Here is a 21,213-nt window from a genome sequence, read left to right as displayed (position 1 = left end):
AAACAGCAGTTTAAGGACAAAGAGACTGACTATGGATACCCAATTCCAAGTCCAAATCTAGAAAACGATCTTGCCTAAATTGTGATTATGTAGGAACTCTCTCACAGGGCTGCTTCTGAATGTTAAAAGGGCTTCCTTTATTTTCAGTGACTATAAACTGCTCAGATAGAAAATTTGAGTTCCAGATACTTGAATATATTCCCTGCTCGGAGATAAGTTCTATCCATGCACAGGTTGTTTCAGTAATTAAGGTGCCAACAAGCCTGCCATTGTGAATGAAAAGGGAGGAATTTATTAAAATAGTGCTATATAGGGGATGTTGTATGGGAAATAGTGGATAGTTGTTTGCTTTGTCCTCTGAGGTCAAATAAAAGAACCAGAATGAAAAATAACAACAAAAGGGATTTAGGTTACACATAGGAGGGGCTGTGAGGCACTGATTCACACTATCAAGTTACACTCTGAGCCATTTCTTCTATAGATTCAGAAAATAGAGGTAGCCTGCTTTCTTCTAAAACAGTTTAGGACAAAGCAAGCACATGGCAAGATGACTTCTTAGGGTTTCTTTTGGGCATATTTTTCGATTTGTACCATTTGCATGTGTATTGGAAAAATATGAAGCTGTCACTTTAAGAATTAAAAGCAAGAATATACCCAAAATGCCACCAAGGATGAAATTAGTGTGCTTTTAGCCATAAGCCTTCCAAGGATCTAAAAACTCATTCCTAAAAATCAACATCAATAACACAAATTATCAAATAACTTGTTTGCCTTATTAAAAAACTCCAATTGCTTATTTCTTCAAAAACTGAAATCTTAGTAGATGAGAATGGCAAAAATATTGTGTAAACGATAACCTATGCATGGAGTTTAGAAAATTATATATATTTTTTATTTATTTTTGGTTTCCTGTGCTGTACAAAAGCTTGTCAGTTTGATTAGGTCTCATCGGTTTATTCTTGCTTTTATTTCTGTTGCTTTGGGAGACTGATCTGAGAAAACATTTGTAAGGTTGATGTCAGAGAATGTTTTGTCTATGTTCTCTTCCAGGAGTTTGATGGTGTCTTGTCTTATATTTAAGTCTTCATGCCATTTTGAGTTTCTTTTTTGTGCATGGTGTGAGAGTGTGTTCTAGTTTCACTGATTTGTATGCAGCTGTCCATGTTTCCCAGCAATGCTTGCTGAAAAGACTGTCTTTTTCCCATTTTATGTTCTTGCCACCTTTGTCAAAGATTAATTGACCATAGGTGTCTGGCTTTATTTCTAGATTCTCTATTCTGTTCCACTAGTCTGTCTGTTTTGATACCAGTACCACACTGTCATGATGACGGTGGTTTTATAATATTGCCTGAAGTCTGGGAGAGTTATGCCACCTGCTTGGTTTTTGTTCCTTAGAATTGCTTTAGCAATTCTGGATCTTTTGTGGTTCCATATAAATTTTTGCATTGTTTGTTCTAGTTCTATGAAAAATATGGGTAATTTGATAGGGATCGCATTGAATCTGTAGATTGCTTTGGGTAGTATGGCCATTTTTACAATATAAATATTTCCAGCCCAGGAGCATGGAATATCTTTCCATTTCATTACATCTTCTTTAATTTCCTTGATTAATGTTTTATAGTTCTCATCATATTTCCTCCTTGGTCAGGTATATTCCCAGGTATTTGATTTTCTGGGGTGCAATTTTAAAAGGTACTGTATTTTTGTATTCCTTTTCTAATATTTCATTGTTAGCATATAGAAATGCGACTGATTTCTGAATGTTAACCTTATATCCTGCTACTTTGCTGAATTTGTTGATCATTTTAAGTACTTTTGCGTAGAGTTCTTAGAGTTTTCTATATATAGTATCATGTCATCTGCATACAGTGACAACTTACAAAGTGGGAGAAAACAGTTTCAAATGATGCAACTGACAAAGGTGTAATCTCTAAAATACACAAGCAACTTATACAACTCAACAGCAAAAAAGCCAACAACCCAATTGAAAAAATGGGCAAAAGACCTGAATAGACATTTCTCCAAGGAAGATGTACAGATGGCCAACAAACACATGAAAAAATGTCCAACATCACTGATTATTAGAGAAATGCAAATCAAAACTACCACAAGATACCACCTCATACCAGTCAGAATGGCCATCATTAATAAGTCCACAAATAACAGATGCTGGAGGGGGTGTGGAGAAAGGGGAACCCTCCTGCACTGTTGATGGGAATGTAAACTGGTACAACCACTACGGAGAACAGTATGGAGGTACCTTAGAAATCTCTACATAGAACTACCATATGACCCAGAAATCCTACTCTTGGGCATATATCCAAACAAAACTTTCCTTAAAAAAATCACATGCACCTGCATGTTCATTGCAGCACTACTCACAATAGCCAAGACATGGAAACAACCCAAATATCCATCGACAGATGATTGGATTAGGAAGATGCAGTATATATACACAATGGACTGCTACTCAGCCATGAAAAAAAAAAACAAATAATGCCATTTGCAGCAACATGGATGGAACTAGAGACTCTCATACTGAGTGAAATAAGTCAGAAAGAGAAATACAAGTATCATCTGATATCACTTATATCTGGAATCTAATATAGGGCACAAATGAAACTTTCCACAAAAAAGAAAATCATGGACTTGGAGAATAGACTTGTGGTTGCCAAGGGGGAGGGGGAGGGAGTGGGGTGGATTGGGAGCTTGGGGTTAATGGATGCAAACTATTGCCTTTGGAATAGATTAGCAGTGAGATCCTGCTGTGTAGCACTGGGAACTATGTCTAGTCACTTATGATGAAGCATGATAATGTGAGATAATAGAATGTGTACATGTATGTGTAACTAGGTCACAATGCTGTACAGTAGAAAAAAATTGTATTGGGGAAATAATTTTAAAAAATAAAATTAAATTTTAAAAAACTAAGAAAAAAAGAAATTACACTTTTTTATTTACTAATGCACTAACGTGCTCCAACAGAAGTGTTAGTACTGTCATTTTGAGGATTTTTCTATAACTCTCATAACTGAGTATCTTCTACTCAAAATAAATTTGACATCTGTACACAGATTTTCCCTTAGCAATAACAAACAATCCTATAAAATTCAGTCTATAACTCCTTTCAGATTAAAAAAAAATGACTGTATCCTTTAAATGTATAAATGAGCTATCCCAATGACATTAACGAATATAATCTATATCTTACTATTCATTCATTCAATTGTTTTATGAGGGCCTATCTGGGCACTGTGCTCAATGTAGGGACATCAAGATGACCTAATTACAGTCCCTGACCTCAGACATAGAAACATAACATTAAAATACCAAAGCACATGTACTGACTGTCAAAAGGGAACAAACAACAAGTTACTCTCTACACCAAATACCCAGAAAGTTCAAAGGTGCAAGCAACTACCCATACAAAAGAACTAAGGAAGTACGGCAGGCAACTTGAGGATGGATCACTCCACATTCACTCCAAAACTCCTTTTTCCCTGCCTTCCTCCAAATAAAGCCTGGGACAGCAAAAATACTTTTTCTCTCATTCTAGAGGTAGTTATATCACATACTTTTGGCGAATGAGATGTAAGCAGAAGTCCCCATGAGTGGGCATCCCCTTTCTAAAGGAAGGAAGGAAGGAAAGAAAGGAAGGAAAGAAGGAAGAGGAAAAGGAAAAGAGAAGAGAAGAGAAGAGAAGAGAAGAGAAGAGAAGAAAAGAAAAGAAAAGAAAAGAAAAGAAAAGAAAAGAAAAGAAAAGAAAAGAAAAGAAAAGAAAAGAAAAAAGAAAAAAGAAAAGGAAAGGAAAGGAAAGAAAGCTCTACATGAAAACTGGGCTTTGGGATGCCCTTCACTTTTCTTCCTGCTTTGAAGCAAACACAATTTCTCTAGGTACAAAAGTTATCTGTAGAGTAAGAAGCAAAAACTATGTGATAAGGATGATGGAGAAGGATGTTACCTGAACCCCTGATGGTATCAGTTACCTGTGAACTAACTGCCTCGGGACTTCTTATGACAATAAGACAAATAAAAGCCTTATTCATTTAAATCATTGTCAGCAAGATTTTCTACTACTTGGAGCCAGAGGCATTTTTACCGTTAAAAGAAAGCCACAACAAAGAGGAGATATTTGAGTTGGACTATCTATGGTTCCTTCCTCCTTGATTCTGGCTGTGATCGAGTCCTTTCTAGCTAGAAGAAATACAATTTTGAATTTTCATGTCCACAGTTTTCCTATAATTTTGTGTACTCTAGATTACTAAATGAACATGTTCTAATTTGTCATGGAAATCCATTTGTTGCACAGTCATTACAAGATTTTTATTTCTTTTCCTAACTGAAACCTTCAATCCCCCAAAACTCTAAAACAACACTTCTTATATTATGATACAGATCATTCACATATGTAATATATACATACAAAAAAAAAAGCTGAAGAAAAGGGTAAGAAATGAGAATGGAGCAAGAGAAGGAAAGAGGCACCTAGCTTATTTGATGGTATGAAATATGTTTTTCAATTTAGGGAGCATCTTGGAAAGTACTTTTATAATAAAAGAAAGCACCCAAGACAACAGGTTTTTTTGTTTGTTTGGTTTGGTTTTTTGCCTTTTTGCCATTTCTTGGGCCACTTCCGAAGCATAGGGAGGTTCCCAGGCTAGGGGTCAAATTGGAGCTGTAGCCACTGGCCTACGCCAGAGCCACAGCAACACGGGATCTGAGCCGCATCGGCAATCTACACCACAGCTCACGGCAACGCCGGATCCTTAACCCACTGAGCAAGGCCAGGGATCGAACCTGCAACCTCATGGTTCTTAGTCGGATTCGTTAACCACTGAGCCACAACAGGAACTCCAAGACAACAGTATTTTTAAAATAGGAAAGACTCCCCACAACTTGAAATCAGTGATTCTGTTTTTGAAAAATCTTCAAACTTGAAAAAAATACTTATCCAACAAGTATTTTTCATCCAATTTATCACTCCCATTATTATATCACTGCGATATTCCGTCTATCTCTAGTAACCTCTCTAGGGTAATTATCTATGTACGTTTCAGTTGGACATATCTTAAATGTGTACTGTTCTTGGGATAGTTTCTATTGCACAGTGCTGAAAAGATTCACTAATTTCAAACATCATCAACTCCATACACCACATATACTTTTTTCTGCCTTTTTTGTTCAAATATATTTCACTCTGGCCATTCAGAGGAAAATTACACATCCCAGTAACATTTAAATTCTTCTCAGTTACCTTTCAGTGGCTCAGGGTAATGACAGAGTAAAGAATCATGTTCTTCACAGGTCCTCCCCCCTCACCCCCAATTTGGTAGAATTTCAGCTTCAAATCTCTTGTGTCAAAAAGCAATGGGTAATGTCTAATGCTCCCCTGTAACAGGAGCTTACTTTGGGAGGAAGAGGAGAGAGAATCAGGAGAAATCATGCATATTCCCAGCTTTTAAAGACTCTTAGCATATGGAATAAGCAATCTCTCATCCTATTTTCCTAAAAGAAAATTATGGAACCATAATAGCTAAAGGGTGGGGGCAAAGAAAAGGAAAGAGTTAGAAATTGCACAACTATCTCTGAGTATGGGTAAAGACCAAAAGGGTGAAATTACTGATAGCTCTGGTCCTAAATTCTCAATGAAATCGCCCCCCCCCAAAAAAAAACAACCTATATATTCATAAAACCTGGGGCTTGCATATTCTTTGGCATTGTTCATACATAGGTAGAGGCTTCTTCTGTGAAATGGATAAAAACTACATTCTGCAAGAATGGGACAAATAAGAATAGTAAGCATAGTCAGAGAATATACATGCCTTCATTTTAAAACCAGCATTCCAAGACAATCTATGGCAACCCATATCAACTCAAAAGCATATTCAGAGAATAAGTTTCTTTGTTTATGTCATCTCAACTTCAATTCCACCTGCAGTTAGCTCCTTTAAAACAAATACTTCTAGGGCCCTTACATGATATGAAGTCCTTTTGCTCAGGCCCATTTTTATTTGGTTATCTTTTTAGGTGCACTAAAGATTGAGTTTACAATAAGCTGAACAGACAGCGTACAAAAGGCTTTTAGAACTATACCATATGGTCCAGGGAAGGGAACAATCTGGACTATCCCCATTTCAATCTGCAAGCTTGTCCACCTCTATAACACATCATACCACTGTAATAAAATATTAAGATGGAAATGTAAAAGCAAAAATAGTCTATCTTTAGCATTACCAGGCAACCACAATTCTGAAAATTTACTGATAAACTTAATAAACATTTAATTTATATTCTGAATTTTGGTATGCAACACTAGGGATACAAACCTAGGCCACTATTCACTAGAAACAATATTTCAGCAGGGATATGTGTGGGTATTCAACTTATGCTTCAGAAATTTAGAGGGAAAAAAAAAAACAAAACACTTTTACAGGGGGCATATTGGCAGGGGCTGATGTAACAGATGACACATTCTTGGAAATCAAATAAAAGCAATAGGGAAATACCCATTGTTGCCTGGTGAAGGCCTAATCACATGGACACAGCTGGAACCAATGTAGATCATTCATTAATAAAACTGTATTGTAGTAGCCACTTTTTGATGCATTTCAATTGCTGCTGTAGCCAAATCTCTGAATTTCTTTGTTCCACGTTAGTAAGATTGTTTGAATGGGAAATATGAGAAGATTTAGGACAAGGAAAAAAAAAAACTGCTCTCATGCTAAAAATGAGACTAGCTCAAAAGCTAAATGTCACTTTACCTTGCAATCTACTTACACTATCAGCAGCTTAAAATATGCAGCGTAAACCTGAAAGGGGGAACTCATATGGTACTATGGATAAAAAGTGAGCAGTGTGAGATGCCACAGAAAACATGAAATACTTGTGAAAGTATTCTACAGAATGATAATATGTCAGGCAGGGGGAATTAAAATGTACCAAAAACTAAGGGGAGAATCAAACAACTGAATTAATACATACTCTTTCATGCAATACTCTCTATTGACTGTCAACACTGAAGTATGTACTATATGCTTTAAGGGAAGATCACTCATATTTTTGACCACATAAACTCAGAAACCACTATTTGTCATTATATGTTACCGATATTTGACATCAAACAGCACCTATCCATAGTTAGGTTTAAAATCTGCACCAATATTCAAGTGAAATAAAATACTAGCTATCATTATAAATGTGGTATATAATAAAACCCTAGTTAAAATCATAAATTTGTTATTTTTCCAATTTTGCTGGCACCCAGTTATAAATTTATTTTTCCATGTTTCCACAAATATAATGATTAAGTTTCTATATCATTATTTCTGCAAAGTGTATAATGTCAAACTATAAAGATATAGCAGCCTTGATATGCGTCCTAAATTAAACAAAACTGTAGAATTTATTTCCTACAAAAATGAAAAAACTCAACAGCATTTATCAAAACACTGATAAAACATTGTATGTCTTAAATATATTTCTATTATGCCTCTGTGTATAGTTAAAATAAAAAAATAAATAGGACAATTCATGTTGCAATTCCTAAGTCACTGAAAGATATATTCCTACCATTAAAAAGATAAAGGGCTTAATTGCAAATAAAAATTATACCAATGGAGAAAATGTATATAAAGTCAATGAACAGTATTCAATATACAATAAACATTATTCAACATATGTGAACATACAGAATGAAAGAGTTTTTGTCTGCATTATCTTTAACCATAAACTGTAGTATTATCAAACCTGACACAAAGGATTCAAGACAGACAGTCAAGCACTGAACTGGACCAAGAGAAAAAAACAGTTTCACTGGCATTCCTTCTCAAAAATACCATCATTCTTAAACTTAAAATGTTGATCTAAAGGTTTAATTAATATAACCTAAGAAGCATCCCACCCATATTCATTATAGCTGCTCTACAGAAAAAGCCACATAAATAGATGTTTCAAAAAAAAAAAAAAAAAACAGCACTGAGGGGAATTGAGAATCATAGCATTTAATACATGGCATTATATATACACAAATCAATTTGAGTATTTGTTTGTTTTGTTAAAGTAATGAGCCAATATGTTCCTGAACCTGTCTTGAGAATGAGAGAAAATAACAGGTGAGTTTACTTAATGCATAATTCTGATATACTTGTTTTACAAATCCTTTTAATGATTTTTAAAGCATTTTCTAAATTAAAAATCTCTGGGCAAAAAACCGTTAGATTGCACAAGTTTACCTCAACGTATCTATAATACATATATATATCTGCAACATTTACGGCATATAAAAATATTTCACATTAATAATTCTAACACAAACCACTATTTAATTTCTTTTCAGTCACATTCGTTACACATTTATAAAAATACATGAGTTTTTCCTCCTGAAGTAATTTTCTTATTGCCAGAAATTATTTACAATTTTAAAAATAAAAATCAGCTAAAATAATATCAATCTCCTCCTAAGAAAGCATATTCTGTCTATTTTACTATTCTTATCTTAATTGCAATATACCAATATTTAAAGTAGATCACTTGAAAGTAAATTTATTTGTTTTGCTTAATACAACAGAAAGCATATTTAAATTTTGAGGAACATTCTATAAATTTCACAGAATCCTTGCTCAAAGTGAAAATCTAGCCTCCTGTTCGAATTATCACTTAAAAGTCATAATGCTACATTTTCATATCTCTTGTAATAGTACGTCATTAACTACAATTTAGAAGGGATTGGAAAACTTAAAAACACTTACATTTTACCTTGCATTTTGATATCAAAGGAAAAAAATTAAATGTACATCCTTTTGTTTAATGAAAGTTCACCTGCTTATCTAGCTGCATTTACCGGACATTCTAAAAATTAGCATTCAATTTATAAAACATATGAACTCACTCTGAGTTTTAGACAAAATCAGAAAATAATAGCAAGCTTTTTGGTCTCAACAACTGATATCTTAGTATAAAAATCCATATAATATAAGCAAATATTACCCAAGAGTTTAAATTCAAATAATAAGCTATGAAACAAGACAAGGTTCCAACCAATCAAAAACACTATGTCAACAGGACCAAAGTTAGCAGTATTCAGTAGGGTTCTCTGAAAAGTGTGGTAAAAAACTGCAACTGTGAAGGAACTCTCTAAAAGAGCTGGAAAAGGCAAATTTAGCACAAGCTTCTAAAAGAAACAATGGCACTTTGGTAAATGTGAAAGTTAGGAAGAGAATGATGTCTCTTTAAGAAAAAGGGTCTTTTTTGTTTTTATTTTTTCATGATGTGGTTTTACGTGAAGAAAGAGGAAGAAGAGGGAAAAGAAATGGTATAAGTAGGAAAGACTAAGGCTGCTCGCCTTCCTTCAGTGATGCTGGGAGGGTAGACCCTCTGCCTTATGAAAACCACCGCCAGAACCAAGCTACACAAAACATTTTGGCTGCCAGCCTAGAACAGTGCCAGGCTGTTTTTTATTTTTGCGCTAGACTCCCTCAATTGAGACAGTGTGGGATTGTCACTTTGATGCACATAGAGAACAAAGAATAATATAGTACAGAAGGGGGGAATTTGGGGCCCCTTTAAAGTCAGGTTAGCATTTTGTTTTCTTTGACAGGTCGTGAAAAGGCCCAAGAAACAAAAGTTATGCCAAAGAATGGATCAATTGCCTAAAGAAATTAGCGTGAGTACAATATTGTCGTCAGTTTAAAAGCCATGTGAGAGATTAACATTTTAAAAAATCAGACATAAAAGGGCTCCAAGTCATATACTTACCTGTTTAAGAGGCCAGAGACCAAGAATAACATGATTCACCAACACATAATCTTATTTAAGATCTGATAGTATGAGAGAAGGCCATAAAATCTGGCAAAAAAAGAATTAATATGAGTGTTATAATTTTTAGGTCACTATTCAGAGGCAACTGTGTCAGCTGCTATTGTAACCTTGATTTCTCCAAAATTAAATAATCTGATTAAAAGATTATAACATTAGAATCTGAATATTTTATGCCTTTACAGGGAAAGAGGTGATAAATGAGCAAAAATGTTTAAAGGATTAAACCACAAATCATCTACAAAGTTGCCACAGACACAAACAGGAAAACCGTCTCTTCTATCCTATTCAATTCTGTACTAGAAGCAAAGCTAACACAAATGAGAAAGCCAAGCGTGTGCTGTGGCAATCTTCAACTAAATCTACTACCTGAATCTGGAGACTGAAAACACCAGTAAGCCATTAGCTCCTAGAGGTAGGACTTTTTTCTCTCTAATGCACAGGATAAGTAGAGGTAGAGGTCCATTTTCTACAAACCAAATGAAAAGAAAGAATGAACTGTGACAAGCCCCGATCCCATGCTGGGGTATTTTACATTAAGCTCAGCATCCTCTAGAAGCAGTATGCTTCTCCCTGCCAATTGGGGGGGGTGGGGTGCAGAAAAGTTGTGAAACTAATACAGTGTTGATGAGTAGCACCAAAGGTCTAGTAGTCCCTTTCTCCTGCACATCTCCACTGAATCGACTTTTAAAAGAAGACCAAAGGCTGTTACAGAAATAGCAAGAACTGAAGCACTTGCCTCAGATGTTACAAGGGAGGCATGGAACATTTACCACCTGAGCCTATCTAATTTCTGACAAAATGATCCCCTGCCCAGTTTTGTTCACGGCCACAGACTCTGACTGCAAGTCACATCAGTGTTGGGAAAGGCAATGGGGAGGGAGAATGTGGGGGAGAAACAGAGAGAGAACAGCAGCCAGACTTTAAGCAATATACATACTTCTCTTATGTAAATCAGTGTCCATGCACAATACTTTGGGATGGCAAAATCTGTGATAAAGGTTTCAGGTACAGTGATTTGCTCTGGGTGGCAAGGTTAAGTCTACGATATAATCAAAGAATGTATTATTTTGCTCCTCACTGTTCTCCTTTTGCATGTCCTTTCTTTCCTCTAGGACATACTGCTGATGCTGTTACCACACGGGACACTGATAGTTGTAGGCAAGGCATTCATGTATTGCCAAAGTGGTCCAGAGAGTGATGTCTGGCTGGCTTTAATTCAGCAAGGAATATGAGGCAAAACCAAAAAGAATGAAAGGTATAGAAGCCAAGCAATAGCCTGTGTTTTCTGTTTATTAATGATGCAGATGAAATAGGAGGAAATCTAGAAAAAGCAGGCAAGCCAACTGAATTACAAAGAAAGATTAAAGGAGTTAAGTGTGTATAACTTGGCTGACAACCAAGGAACAATATGAAAGCTGTCCACAACTCTCCAAAGTATATACATAAAAAGAAAAGCAAGGAATTTTTATCTACTATATAAAAGTGTGAATATATGAAATAATAATGTGATAAAATAAAAATAAAGAAATTTGACTTCAAGCAGCCAAGGAAATAATCTGGTAAAACTTAGGAAAGGATATGCTTCTTCTCTTTAGAAATATTTATCATCTTACTGATCCACACTGGAGAGGACTTAATTGACAGAGAAATAAAAAAGGAACTCTCATTTGCTTACCTGATAATCCAGATATACTGATGTCTCTCTTTACATATGTCCAATCTGGCTAATGCAGAGGTATCTGTGAAATCACAAGGGACATAGGTAAGTTGGCCTCTTTAAATTAAACCCAATATGAATTCCAAATCCTGACCTAGACAAGAGTTTACATGAATGATCTAGTAGTCTGGTTCGTGGATATTCCAAGATGTAAGAAGAACCTCTAAGAACAGAAATGTTCTGAGGCTTAATTAATAAGAGCTTTTCTCACTTGTTCCAAGGATTTCCCAAATTAATTTTAACTTAAAAATAATAATAATAATTCAGATTAGAGATCCTTAACCTTGGTACATGGATGGCCTTCTGTGTACTCCTGAATGACATATGCAAAGTGTGTGGGTTTATGTAAAGATATATCTCTCTGGGGAGAAGGTCAATAGTTTGTGAGATTTCAAAAAGGTCTATAATCCAAAAAACTGTCAAGAACTTCTGCTGAGGACAGTCTAAAAGCTCAAAGGCAGACTGGAATGCACACGAATAATCAGTCCTGGTGTGGAGGCTTTACCCCAGGGAAACAATGGAGATGCACAGACTTGTAGATCCAGGTAAACACCTCAAGAACACTACTTTCCATGAGAGCATAACATCAGGTTTAAACTGTTACTTAATTTACACATCCCTAAGTTCTCTGCAAGCCATGCACAGTGAAGAGAATGATATTACCACATACCCTAGGGTGGATATTGTGACTTTCCTGTTTCAGTACATATTAAAGTCAGAACCCTTAGGTATATCGATACTGACAGGGGCAGAACGAACATAGTAACTCATCCAAAAAGGATCCTATATGACAAGCCAAAAAGAGGAACTATCAAGGCAATAAGAAATATGGCTCCCAAACGATTTCCATAGCACAAAATCACAGATTTAGCCAAACATCTCATAAAAGAATTATTCAAAACAGTAATCAGAGTCAGAATAACCTATACTAGGGAAAAAAAAGGGGGAGGGGGTTGGAGAAGCTTCCAGAAACCAACTATGAATAAAACAGGAAAGCATTTATAGCCAGAGAAAGGATCCTGAGCTGAAGTGTCATCAGACCAACAACAACAACTACTGAGAGGACATAAATCAAAAGAGTGGCGACGGGGAGGTGGGGGGAATTTGAAGTGGGCTATTTCAAATAATGATTATGTATTACATTCTCTCAAGAAAAAAAAAAGTAACAATGTATTCTGACATTTTCCCTCCTAAGTATCTCCTAGGCATTGCAAGGGTGCTAGGAATAAAGCAGTGAATAAGACAAGCAAAGCTGGCCGCTCCGCTGGAGCTTCCTTTTGGGGAGGAGAGGAAGGATAAAGGGAGACAAGTAAATCAGCAATATCATTTCATATGATATATGATATAAACGAAAGAAGCAAGCTGATGTGACCAAGGCATGCGAGAATGGCTTATGTCCAACTAGTACATCACAGGGATGTTTGCTCTAGTCCTCAGCGTTAGTCAGGTACTCAGAGTGAGTCAGCATCTCAGAGAACTAAGATAGGGAAGAGTCTGTAAAGAAACAAGTCAGACCTCTTCATTTCAGACATGAGGACAGGGGAGTTATCCTGGAAAACAAAGCATCACATCCCCATTATTTCTGGAAATCAAAATACACACACCTACACCAAGTTAGAACTTATGATACATGCTCTGTCTTTAGAAGAAAGGACTGAAAACAATTACTGAACAGCATTTCTGAAAAGCTGGCTAAGGATACTGCATACTTTGTACCCTTCATATTTAACCAAGAACCACATTCTATCCAAATGTTTGGCGAGTTCCATGCAATTAAGGAATTTTGGTTTTTGCTTCTACAGACAAATCTGATCAATTTCCACTGTCCAAGGAAAGTTGCCCAAGCCCATGTTCTGATGCCTCAAACCCAGGCAATCTGGCTCTAGATCCCAAATTCTCATCATCTTATGCAGGCTCTACCGTAGTAAAGTTTTAAAGAACAAAACAGCCTTAGGTGGTTCCCAGTATGCTTAAACATATATCCTCAACTAAGATCTGAAAAAGTCAAATTAAACAAAACCAAGTGTGACTATAAATAAAAACATTCACAGAAAACTAAAATTTAGAAGCAAAACTAAGTGGGAGAAGAATAAGATAACAATAAAACAATGAAAGAAGACACAAAAGAGTTATCTGTTCTGAGCCCAATGCATCTGAGAGAAAATTCCTCAAGAACAAGAAAACATAACTGTGTGGCTATGAAAATTACATGAACCTCAGAAACCAGGTATGCCCAGTGGCCCCAGAAGAAAATCAGTCCTTGATTCATAACCATGGAAACTTCCAAAGACTAGCATGTGATTCTGCTTCACAAAGGTGTGTGAGTGTGTGAGAGAGAGAAAGAGAGAGAGCATGCACATGTGTATGCACAAGAGCATGATGTCTTAGGGATGGAAGGTTGGTTCTTAAAAGAATTTTAGTGTTTCCCAAAAAGCTTACAGAAATAATGCATATCTAAGTAGAGCAATATAGCTTCCAAAATACAAAACTCACAAGGTAATATATAAATAAATACATGGGCAAAAATAAATAAATATATTGATTACATATGTATACATATCTCTATAAGGATGCACAAAAAGACAATGACACTGGTTACACGTGTATAAAGAGAAAAAGTGTTAAGGATCAAGGTACAAGAGAGGAAATTTCATACCCCTTGATACTTTTTAATTTGAACCAAGTAAACATAGTGACCATTCAATAGTTTTAAAAATAATCTTAAAGTTCAAAAATTTAAAAAAAGCAATGCTGAAGAAGAAAAGGTAGGATATATATCTATACACACACACACACACACACACACACAGAGGGGTCCTTGCTGGTAGAGAAGTTGGGACTTCAGCCTCAGTGAAAAACTTTCTACCTTCAGGTCATCACCCCTGCCCTCCACATCTCACTGCCCTCTACCAGAGATGCACAACAAACATGCATATACAGAGGCCATTTCATTTGGTAGATAATGCTGTTCAAATATTCTATCTCTGAATGCCAGACTGCTTAAAACATCTAAAAATACAGATGCACTTTTTTTTTTTTTTTAAGCAGGGAGGATTCTACAAGCTATCAATTAGAAATATATTCTTGACTTGTTCTAAAAAGTTGTTTAAGAAAAAGAAATTTGTCCAATTCCAAAAGATCAGTGATATAAATAAAGCTGCCCCAAAGATAGAAATTTAACTACTAAATTATCTGCTTAACACTTGCAAACCAGAATACTTACAGTCTCCAACCTAACAGAGCAACCCTGAATCCTTTTCTTTTGAATGTGAGCACATTCTGTCATCTCACTGACCAGAAGTGATGCTGCTTGACTGGGCAGCACAGTGACCCATTCCTTCCTCCTTGGCCAAGAAGAAGCCTTCCCCTCAAAGCTGTAAAGTTGGTCGGGTATATAATAAAGCCCTTTCCTTTAAACTTCCTGTGAGTCAGAACTTTTCACAAAATCTACCCCCCAAAAAAGGCTTGTTCATATTAATTTGCTTTGTGTTGCCATCACTCATTGTCTTCATTTTTATTTTAGTGCTATTTTAGCCAAATGAAATATACACTCAGTTTTTCTCAATCTGTCTCAGCTCTACTCTTCATCTTCTGGGACCCAATTCATGTGATCCTTTAACAACTATTTATTTCACACCAAACTAGTTATCTCCCTAAAGCTTACCAATCTAGCCTCTAGGCATATTTCTTAAATAAAAGCTGTAGATCTTTGTAAACCTAAAATTTGCATACTAAAGGAACAAATCAACTATCAAAAGACCTAGTAGTGTATAGCAGTTGCTCACCTCTAAGCAGAGTTTAAAATTTATTACAATTTATTATTTTTTTAAAGAAACAGCTATTGACTTTTTCCCTTTGCAAAATACTGTGTTTAGTGGCCTAGTTAAATTAGAGGTGATAGTGTGAAGCAAGTGTTTTAAATTGCTAAATTCTAAACCTTTTAATAAAAGTACATCAGTCAGAAGTTTTAATAAGACTCAGCAGGACAGAGAAGAATCAACAGTCTGTAGGTATCAAAAGGGGGTGGTAGACAATGATAACCTTAACAATTTGCATAGGGATTTATAATTTCATTGCTTAAAGGTTAATGAAATTATGTGGTATTTTGCCCACTCTTATCCAGTAATAGATGTCTTGGTTTGTATACATTTATTGACCAAATCATTTAACAGAAGTTACATAAAATATTACCAATTAGTCTGCTGCATTTTTTTTAATGTACTCCTGGGTGCACAACTATCATTATCTCCTCTAACCAATAACTGGGTGCCCTAAAATAAAAACATGAGGTTTCCAACAACACCTCAAATTAAAGAACAAACTCTTAATCAGAACTCTAAAAGTAGAGTAGGCTGCTAAAGTGTTTTTCATTAGCTATATTCCTTCATTTACTTTGTACTTCAAGTCAACCATTGCTAAATAATTGCTTCTGCCAAATAGTAATATAAAATCCACCCTAGAGGGTTTTTTTATTTTATTTTAGTGGAGCATAGTTGACTTACAATGTTAGATTCAGGTGTACAGCAAAGTGAATCAGTTATACATAAATATATTATATATATATATATATTCTTTTCCCATGTAGGTTATTATAGAATATTACCCTAGAAATTGACGCATGTATTCAAGACACATTGAAGGTGAAACTGCCTAGAGAAATGCAAACAACAGACACAAATAATGAGAAGAGTTAAAGTAATAAAAGAATTTTAGGCTGGAGCAATTGTTTGCAGTCATCACAGGGGCAAAAACAACACACACACACTTGGTTCACTGAGCACCTAGGAGGTGTTCAAGGTCTAGGCTTTACTTGATCCCCAGTTTTAAGGGAAAACTGCAGAGTATAGCTTTACACAGAGTGGTGTTTCCTACTTCAAATGCACAACAACAGAATCACCCAGAGGGCTTAAAGAAAGTTAAACAGCTGAATTTAGACCACACATTCAGCAATTTTGGTTTCATCAATACTTTTAGAAGCTCCCAGGTGATTCCTTATGTGCAGCGAAGGTTGAGAAACACTACTATAGGGCACTGTGGTCTCAAAGTGGGTCTCAAAGTAGTGACAGGAACAAGAGCAGCAGGGGAGAACTTGTTAGAAATGCAAATTCCCAGTCCCCTTTTCAGACCTACTGAATGAAAAACTTTGGGGTAAAACCAGGCAATCTGGATTTTGATGAGTCCTTCAGGAAACTATGATGTCCACTAATGTTTGAAAAACACTGCTTTAGAGTTAAAAGAACCTGGTTTCAATCCTCTCTCTAGAATTTGCTACCTGAATGACCACTGCTCAGCTTTCAGTTTCCTCATCTGCAAAATAAGAGAGTTAGCTAAGATTTGTAAACATGTATTATTATGTGCCAGAGAAGGTGCTAAGGGGCACTTTATATACATTAATTAATTAAACACAACAAGCTTACCAGGTAGATAGTAATATCATTTACACCCACCCAAGATTACAAAGTGAGGAAGCAGAATCAGAATTTGAACTCAAGCTTTTCAAATTCCAAAATCACTGTTCTTTCCCAGTTCAACAAAATATGCTAGTCTGCCTCCTCTCCCTCCTTCCCTTCCTCTTTTCCCTCCCTCACTCCTGTCTTCCAGCCTTCTTTCCTTCCCTCCTATCTGTCTCACTTTCTTTTAAAAGTTCATTTTCCTACTCTAAAGGTGAGATTAACTAGCATATACTCAGTGACTACTATAACGGACCAGAAAGAAAAGGATTAACATTTTAAAAATCTAAAAATCATGGTAACAAAGTTACTAGATGGAGACATATATTTTGCAAAATACGGAAACACATGACTTAGTTCTAAACTGGTGAGTCAAAAACAGAAAAACCTGAGAGTTCATGCATGAGACTGGAGCTCAGCAACCAAGGCATGAGGCCAAGGGGAAGTGCAGTTTATCCTGAAACAGGGTGAAATGTCTGTACAGCACAGGGAGAAGAAACGAAGGGTTAGAAAACAGTAGAAAACAAAGCTAAGTAAGCTAAATGGGTCCAGAATGTAACTTAAAGTAAGAAGAATTTCACTCTAGTATTAGTAAAGATGTAAAAGCTTTTTTCACAGAATATTGCTGATGCATTGATGGTAAAATAGGCGAGGTCAAATCATAGATACTTATTCTAGAAAAAAAAATCAACAGGATTATACTGGAAAAAACATAAAGGAAAAAAGTCATTTCTATTACAAAAAGTGTTCCATATGATCCACTCTGTACTGTAATGTTTTCATGGTCTATTCATATGCATCACAGTAATTGCAGTCATTCACTAACCCATCCAACACTGACTGATGGCACTGAGTTAGGCATCAAGGATAAAAAGGTAAATAAGATACTGACCCGGGGTGCATGGAGCATTTATGAAAGAAACAGATTGCAAACGTTTTATGTAACATTTATTAGGAATTTCAAAGGGCACTCAAGGCAGACCAAGTCTTAGGAATGACTTCTGTGAAATTCCCAAAAGTCAATGAGGTATAATCTAGCCAAAATGCTCAGTATATAGCAAAGAAAAAAGTACCTTGTTTATGCTAGCACCACAGCCATCAGCTCACAGGAGTGGAGAATCCTCAGTTCCACCCACATGGAGGCTGACTTACAGCTAAAGAAGGCAAGCAAATATCAAATCTAGAGGTAAACTTTTAAACATTTAAATTGTTCATTTCACTTTTCCTGAAGAACTAATGAATAACTATGCTCAGAAACCTACGGGAAGATCCAACCTATGTATTAATGAAGGAACATGGGAGGCACGATGGACTGGCTGAATTTACTAGCACCTCTGTCAGTGATGGTCCAGGGCTGTCTAACATTCTTTAGTTCTACTATAATCTGACAATTCCACAATGCACATTTGTCTCTAAGAACCAATTTAGGAAACATATATATCCATCATACTATGTATGCTTAAATGATGAGGGGCCAGAGTTATTTTTTCTCAGGATTAATATGAATTGAATCTGCTATGATATTAGAAAACACAGCATTTCTCAAACTAAATATATTTAAGAATCATCAGTAATGTATCTTCAGTAAAGTTGTTTATTAATAACTAATACAAGTATAATAATCAGAGAACTGAATCTCAGAGTTAAAAATAACCTGGTAAAACACTAGCTTTTTATCCCATATCGTATCTAAGACATATACAGTGTTAAAATTTAAACAATGGTATAAAAAGACTTCCAAGTACTTTGAGTAATAAATTTCTTTGGCCCCAATATATCCAATTATATTTACTATATGTGTTTCTAAAATTCAATCACCTATCATCTCATTTTTTAATAATATAAACTGTTTATGACAATGTGGTAGGATTAAAAGGTTGATCCTTGAGAGTAACTCAATTTCAAAAAAAGAAGTTGGTATAAAATCTTTTAAAATATTCAGTCGATGACATCCAGATATCCACATGCACTTGGATCTTTGTCTTAAAGAACTTGCTTAGATTTACTGAAGCTATACCTGCTGTCAAGAAACAAAAAAGTTGTGAAAGTTGATCAAACACAACTTTGCCTCCAGTATCATGTTAATGTTTTCCACTAATGCCATCCTAAAAGTTAACAGTCAATGTAATCCAAAGGTTTCTCTTTATTTCTATATTTAAATCATCACAGGTTTGATCAAGCATGCAAATCCCTTTGGGCTCAGGGTTCCCATCAAAATGTCTTATAGGAACATTAAAAATTGAATGGGCATAAACAACTCCAACAGTGTGAAGCTCATGACAGCATCTCTGTGATCTTTGTGTTTCATGTGCAACAATGCTGGGGAAGTTTGCAAGGGAATATGAGCAACTAATTACTAGCTTTTGCTTGAGGGCAGGTGTGCTGATCTCTACAGGTGTCTCAGCCATGGAGCTCTGCCTACTGCAATGCCTCTTGAAGACTATAACGACTTGCTGAAGCCCTGCAAACATCTGATAGAATACTAAACTGTTCGGTGTTCAGGAAGAAACATGTTGTGACTCCTTCTTCAAGATACCACTAAGGAGAAATAGCAGTTGGAGAAGCTTTACATGGTCTGTGAAAGAATAGTATAAGGCAGTAGAAAAAGTAAATATAAAATTGTATCTATCAATCACACATATTAAATGAGGATATCAATGTTTATTCAATATGTACAGAAAGTTTTTCAAAGAAAAATGTGGTTATTTTTTTTTAACACAACCTAAAAAAGAATAAAACTAGCTAAATAAGAATCTTAGGTTGGCCCATCTTTTTCCATTCGTGCATGACAGTGGCCAGTGCTGGGTACCCAATTTTAGAAGGAAAAAAAAGAAAAAAGATGAGAAGTTTACAACTATAAGAAATTAGCAAACAAAATATTCATACTCTGATTGGGAAGCATATATATATACCATTTGCACGTGATGCCATTTACTGGATTAATATTCCTTAAGACTTTTCCCATAATACTTCAAAAGAAATAATGCTTAATAATGAAAAGACACACAAACCAGAGACAAGCATGTCCTGCTGTGCTACTTATTACCTGCGTGATCTTGGCCAAGAAACTTAACCTTTCTGTGCTTCAGTTTCCTCGAGTAATAATAAATAAGACCATCTCATCAGGGAGTGTTTTTAAATTATGACAGTGTTGTAGTTCCCGTCGTGGCGCAGTGGTTAACGAATCCGACTAGGAAACATGAGGTGGCAGGTTCAATCCCTGCCCTTGCTCAGTGGGTTAACGATCTGGCGTTGCCATGAGCTGTGGTGTAGGTCACCGACGCGGCTCAGATCCTGCGTTGCTGTGGCTCTGGCGTAGGCCGGCAGCTACAGCTCCAATTCAACCCCTAGCCTGGGAACTTCCATATGCCGGAGAGTGGCCTAAGAAATGGCAAAAAGACAAAATAAATAAATAAATAAATTACGACAGTGTCCCTTAACTATATGAGCCAGAGCTTGACATACAGAAAATGCTTAATAATTGTAACTGGTATCATAAAAATTTCCAAATACATCAGTCTCTTGTTCTTAGCAGAGCACTAGGCAATCCAAAAGCATCTTGGGAAGTCAAGATTCATGAGTGTTATGTTATTCAGAAATTCGTTAACACGGTGCATCTTTTTAAATAAAAATATTTGGCCTTGCTTCTAAGTAAGCAATTAATAAACGAACACGCAATAACATTTAAGTAATTCTTTACTTTATCTGAATAATCAATCATTCATCTTGTTAAAAAGATTTTATTTTTAATATTGAAATTTTGTGGAGAAACTAGTCATGTTTTATAACAATAAAGGAAAATTTTAATAATATTTCAAACTTCATCTATCTAGGAAAAATCTTTTTGTAATATTAAGGTTAACATTCTTAGGCAATGAATCTAGCAAATAAGGAAATGCTCATAAATGATAATATATTTTTACCAATTAGATTCATCCAAAATTCCCTATTTAGTGTTTTTCTTTAACCAAATGGAATTAAGATGACATTCCAAATTACCACTAATATTAATCAATTATATAACCAAAACATCACTGGTCTTAAAAAAATGTAATAAAAGCAAGAGGTAAAATTGTTTCAGACTATTTTCAAAAGAAATAAAAAGGGGAAAAAAAGTTTAAAACTACATGTGTACCAAATACATTAAAAAATACTATTTCCTAAATTAGGAATAATGAGACCCCTGGGAATGATCAGAATATAATTGCTGGAAGTAACATCCCTCCCACT

The 21,213-nt window shown here is 35.5% G+C and overlaps 1 protein-coding gene across 8 annotated transcripts in view; it reads right to left on the bottom strand.

The window, feature by feature from the left end:
- The window catches only part of GTDC1 (glycosyltransferase like domain containing 1), a 366,669-nt gene that overhangs the window by 282,976 nt on the left and 62,480 nt on the right, over positions 1–21,213 (bottom strand). For 3 of the 8 annotated variants that reach the window (XM_047771991.1, XM_047771997.1, XM_047771998.1), the window contains exons 1-3: positions 18,057–18,133; positions 11,492–11,555; positions 9,754–9,843 (exon numbers count right to left, since the gene is read on the bottom strand). The gene's annotated coding sequence lies outside the window, so the exon portion shown is untranslated. Of the gene's footprint in view, positions 1–9,753; positions 9,844–11,491; positions 11,556–18,056; positions 18,134–21,213 lie in introns of those variants that run through there. The other 5 variants (XM_047771992.1, XM_047771996.1, XM_047771993.1 and 2 more) reach the window with 3 other exon arrangements.

Source organism: Phacochoerus africanus, chromosome 3, assembly GCF_016906955.1.
Source record: "Phacochoerus africanus isolate WHEZ1 chromosome 3, ROS_Pafr_v1, whole genome shotgun sequence".
In the NCBI taxonomy this organism is placed as follows: domain Eukaryota; kingdom Metazoa; phylum Chordata; class Mammalia; order Artiodactyla; family Suidae; genus Phacochoerus; species Phacochoerus africanus.
Note: the sequence above shows the minus strand (reverse complement) of the source record. Positions and strands in the feature narration are given on the sequence as shown.